The sequence below is a fragment of the Pollachius pollachius genome, assembly GCF_949987615.1.
Source record: "Pollachius pollachius genome assembly, chromosome: 13".
Lineage (NCBI taxonomy): Eukaryota > Metazoa > Chordata > Actinopteri > Gadiformes > Gadidae > Pollachius > Pollachius pollachius.
The window spans coordinates 22,366,350-22,371,746 of NC_136946.1; the positions used below are offsets into that span (position 1 = coordinate 22,366,350).

The following is a 5,397-nucleotide window of genomic DNA, read 5'->3' on the forward strand; positions in this document are numbered from 1 at the left end:
AAGTAGTGAGGTTAGTGACAGACGTGAGGGAAAGGCGTGTGGAAGCACACGGGTATATGTGGGGTCAAGAAGATCACTCCCACTGGAGGTCATTGATCCATCAGCCTCAGACCGCTGAGCTCAGCAGGTCTTCTGGAGGACGAGGCTCAGATGAACTGAGGAGACGGGACCAGCAGGATGTCAGGATCAGGTGAGGTTCAGCTCAGGTGAGTCTGTCCCCGACCAAACAGGTTCAGGTGAGGTTCAGCTCAGGTGTGTCTGCCCAGACCAAACAAGGACATGGATTAGGTTCAATATTCAAAAGATGCAACATTATCTGAACCAAAGAGCTGTCATTAAGGAGCAGGCAGGCTTTAGGGCGCCTTGCTCAAGGACGCATCACTTTATTCTGAGGACTTGAACCCGGCACCATCGGTCTGAGGGTTGAACCCCCCCAACCCCCTACCTATTCTACTATGTCCAGATAATGTAAACTTAGGAGGAATCCTTGATGGTAGAGTCCTGGTCGTCCTCAGGATTTGCCTTCCAGATGTATGGCTTCTCCATCAGTACTCCAGATTCCTGGTCTGGTTACAAACGTAATTTGTCTCTAATGTAAGGTAACAAACACAGTGGTAATTTGTCGCTACTGTAAGGTAACAAACACAGTCGTAGTTTAGCTCTAATGTAAGGTCACAAACAGTAGTAATTGGGCTCCAATGTAAGGTCACAAACACAGGAGTAGTTGGGCTCTAATGGCGCATAACAAATTAGCAGCTGTAGTTTGTCTGGTAACCAACCACAGTAGTATGCCTTAACTTGTACTGAACAAACTAATCCTGCATAATCACTCTGTCCACTCTGTTTACTTTATGCAAACTGACGAGGATCCTTGTTGGTGGAGTGATGGTCATCCTCTAGATTCACAGCTCCCCTACCAGCTCGCCTCCGCTCCAGAGACACGTGGTAGTTTGTCAACACATGTCAAAGTAACAGCAGTATTTTGCCCTTTAAGTCAACCATGTTAAGTAAATAAATACTTACGAGGAATCCTTGTTGGTTGATTCCAAGTTGTCCTCCAGCCTCTCAGCTCCTCCACCAGCTCTCCTCAGACAGAGTCCTGGTCTGGAACAAACAGCAGAAGTCTTGCTTCAATGTGTGGTAGAACAGATGTAGTTGTCTGGTGTATTAACAAACGCCGGTAGTTTGTTGTAGCAGTATTCTACGAGAAGTGGCAGTGAGTGTGATGATCACTTCAGAGTCAGGCTCCATCTACCCCACGACAGACATCATCAGCTCCTCCACCAGCCTCCATCATGGCCTCCATCAGCTCCTCCACCAGGGAGGGCCTTCAGCACGGCTCCTCCATCAGCTCCTTCAGCCATGGATTCCTGGTCTGGTTACAAACCAAGTTGGTCTCAGCAGTAAATCACCTGGGGACGCAACACACCCCACCTCCTGCATCTGAGGTTCACTTGTAAAATGGAAGACGAATTTAAACATTTAAACACTTAAATTAGACAACGTCTGCAGATTGACGCGTTCAGCAATGCATCCTCTACGGTCGTAGCAGCACTATTAACAATAATGGCTCATATGACTCCTAAATAACCCCGGTATGAATTAACTCAAATCACAGCTTGGCACATATTTAAAGTCATAAGATGATCAAAACAAGACCTAAACTATCCATCCTGGCACCACAAGCCCCCGTTCCCTAGCCTCTCAGCTACAGCAGCAGGTTTATATTAGCCTTTGCCCAACAATAAACTTATTTGACTCTTCCGAAACCGAGTTACACAATTTAACTATTATTTTACAACTCAAGGCTAGAAAAGACTGGAGACCAGACATGAGCATCCCATTATGGGAATGAAGACAGAGCAGTCCACAAGTTTAAAGAAGTGGTTCAGCCCATGCATTGAAACTGACCTGAGAAGACTCTACTCACACACCAGAGCACTGACCTGTTCTGGAGGACTTCTGACAGGAGGTGGAGGTCTGGCTCTGGGTGAGGAGGTGGAGGTCTGGCTCTGGGTGAGGAGGTGGAGGTCTGGCTCTGGGTGAGGAGGTGGAGGTCTGGCTCTGGGTGAGGAGGTGGAGGTCTGGCTCTGGGTGAGGAGGTGGAGGTCTGGCTCTGGGTGAGGAGGTGGAGGTCTTGCTCTGGGTGAGGAGGCAGACACCTTGGGACAAACTACATGTTACCTTTTTAACCTTGTACAGTTCTAGAGTGTCTTCTACTGTAACATGTGGGAAAGACGGCCATTATTTTAGCTTTGATATTATCCGGTTGGTAACTCAGCACCAAAGTCATTGTTTAAAGTCATTCTATTGGTTAGGGTTTAACTTCTGTGGCAATTAATGACCCCAGATATTTAGAACGTACAAAAGCTGAAGTAACAAAGAAAACTAAGCAGTATCGATATTAAATCAAATATACTCAGCCATATTCAGGTGCTGGGTTCCGTTGAAGAAATGACAAATCATCTTCCACCTTGAAATGATTTTCAGCCTTCACTGATGGTCAGAAATGGGCCCGCAAGTAGAATGCTGTTTTGTAGGCAGCGAGAGTCCCGTCAACGTGGTTAGAAGTACGGCGCAACCGTCGGAAATTATCAACATATTGTACGATGTACGTGTCAGTATCTATTTAATATCAAACTTAAGTTGTATCAGATAAGGGGCAACAATTCCCAATGGAAACTGAAAAATAGTTTCCATTGGCAACGGCTCGAGGTTACGCAAATAAAAACCAGAACGTTCCGCCAGATACCCTCAGGGGATTCACGTCAAACTAACTGCCAGGTGGGTTCTTATGGTTGTCAAGACTACAACGTTCAATGCTAACCATTGAGGCTAAATCAAGTGACGGCACTCAGAACCTTCCACGGCGGGAAGCACAAACCGTCCGACTGGAATCCAAACATTCCAGCCGGAACCAACCAAAGAAAAAACAGAACCAGCGCCTCACCTTGTGCTGAACGGTGGAAGATCCTGAAGTCCAGCGATGGTCTTCATTAAAACACAGCCAACAGACTTACCTTGATGTGATCTGTTTGTTGCTGTTGGTCATTACTACTATTCAGTGTATCTTTACATTATTATGCACCCAGTGTGTACAAGTTATATCACTCAAAACCGTACGAAGAACTAGCATGTATTACCCACAACAACTTAAAACCTCAAATCCTTGCCTAAAAACAATGGAAACATTCAATACAAAACCGTGTCTACATTTTACAATAAACAATTATCTAGATTATTCAGGGTACAAAGCATACAGAGTAAATCTAAACGTTGAGCTCACAGAGAGCCAACCATAGCCCTGCAATGTCACCCTGACCGCCTCATCACCAACAGCAAATCATGCCAGCCAGCCAACATATGTACAGGTCCAGTGAGAAGTGGGCATTTGAGTGAAAGGACTGCCCATAATAAAATGAAGTCCAATTCCTGGACTATCCAAACATCTTCATGGTTTAAAGATTTACAGATTGACATGCCATTGTGTTCTCATAACCTTTGTCTGCTCCCTCGTTACTTATAAAACTCTACACCTTCATCGCTAGGGTGTTGCATCCTACTCATGAGGGTGTGGTCTGAGTGAGCAGAGATGCATGCTGTGATACAGTGCTGTCTGAAGTCTTCAGTTCTATGGCCCCTCAGGAGAAACCAAGTGTTTGAGAATCTGTCGTGACATCAGTTACATGAGTTGGAATATCCTTCAAGATGGCGCCAGGATTCTCAGAGGAGAAAGGCTAAGAGGAAGATGTGAGGGTTCTTCCTCTCAGCCAGTGAAACACAACACCGGTCTTCATCAGAGTACCATGGAACACTTTGAAACGTTCTCTTCTATACACCGGGAAGCCCTAATGAAGGTTTCCTTACCTCCTCAGCTGAAGAGTACAACTTCAGCTTGAAGAGTGCACTACTTGGAGTTCCCAGATTGACTCTGATTTAAGGGAACCAATCGTTCAGGGCTCTCCATCAATCCAGCCAGGTAGGAGGAGCCGCCTCACTACAGGTCTAAAGGTCATCTTGAATATCCATTGAGGTCCCTTTCCAACTTCAGACTCTCCTTGTGGAATGCCTTTAGGTGTCCATCCTCCATTGATCCTGATTGGTGTAGTCCTAGTTTGAAGTCACTGATCTGAACACGCCGCTCACATCCTTTTACACTTGATTTGGATACTCTCCTTCCTACCCAGTGTGTTGGATATCGCTCCGGAGCGTCGCTCCGGGCTCTTCATGTCTACTGGAGGCCTCAAGCAAACGTGTGGCCGTCCATCAGGTATGATTCAGTTGACCATTCCAATATCCCAAGACAACCACATAGACCCCCGTATGAACGTTATCACTGTCAAAGCAAGGTGGAGACACACGAGTAGAACCCAGGACACACACACACACACACACACACACACACACCCACACCCACCCTAGCGATGCTCACATATCATCCATCTCATGTCAAAGCCACACACCCCACTGAGCCATAAAAGGCCAAACACTCATGCAGGGTAAAAACCTCATGCCAAATAACATTCCATCATCCACCCCAGCTCTCCTGCCAGTACACCCAGAACAGATCAATCAATGTCTCCAGAGACGTAAATTGTGTACAATATTCTTCAGTGGCGTCCCACATTGGTGATGGATTATGCTTGGTGTCTCCAAAATGTGTCCCAGGTTGATTCAACGTCTCTGAAGCCATGTCTTTGTAGTCCAGAGGTTTCCAGAATGAGGGGCCTTCACAGATGCAAACGGTGCAGCTTCAGTCAGCCTGAGGACAGGAAGGAGGTCATCTGTTCAGAAGACCACCCTGTGGAGGGGGGTGGCTCTTGAGGAGCAGGATCCATCTTGGAATGGCCCCGAATTAGACCTTCTTGGAAATGAAACTGTTCCTGAGGAGTCACGATGCCTGGAGGGGACTGTTGAATGTGTTCCATGGTTCTGTGTCAGACTGAAATTGTGCTTTAGACGTTGAGATGAGGAGCCCCCTCATCTCCTCCTGGTGTTTCTCCTTCTGAATCCCTGTCTCCATCTTAAAGAACATTCTAGTTCATGGAACTGACGCCACAACGGTTTCTCAAACACTCGGTTTCCCCTGAGGGGGCGTGTCTACAGACCTGTAGACTTCAGACAGCTCTGTATCCCAGTATGCACCTCTGCTCATTCAGACCCAACCCTCATCAGTAAAGCAACACTCGTGATGAAGATGCAGAGCTCAGGAGTGTAGCTGGAAAGAAGACTGAAGACATCAGAACCCAACCCATTACTCCAGCTTACAACAATAACATAGAACCTGTAACCATTTTAACAAACCATTAAAACCAACATGAACCATATGCCTAAGTAACCCATGAACCCATAAAACATCCCTAATACTCAGATCAACCTTCTGCTAACGGGTTAACT

The 5,397-nt window shown here is 46.4% G+C and overlaps 2 long non-coding RNA genes across 5 annotated transcripts in view; both read right to left on the reverse strand.

The window, feature by feature from the left end:
- Positions 1 to 478: 478 nt before the first annotated feature.
- Positions 479 to 2,549, reverse strand: LOC307085296. 4 transcript variants are annotated; one of them, XR_013812364.1, is made up of 5 exons: positions 1,947 to 2,549; positions 1,234 to 1,412; positions 1,020 to 1,104; positions 849 to 925; positions 479 to 589 (listed from the first exon to the last, which is right to left on the reverse strand). It is a non-coding gene; the product is annotated as an uncharacterized lncRNA (long non-coding RNA). The 4 variants fall into 4 exon arrangements; XR_013812365.1 differs by having other exon boundaries at positions 849 to 930; XR_013812362.1 differs by lacking the exon at positions 849 to 925 and having other exon boundaries at positions 479 to 566; positions 1,024 to 1,104.
- Positions 2,550 to 3,632: 1,083 nt separating this feature from the next.
- Positions 3,633 to 5,397, reverse strand: part of LOC307085297 — a 4,667-nt gene continuing 2,902 nt past the window's right edge. Inside the window, exon 6 of the long non-coding RNA XR_013812366.1 lies at positions 3,633 to 5,397. This exon is cut by the window's right edge and continues 127 nt beyond it. This is a non-coding gene — a long non-coding RNA (uncharacterized lncRNA).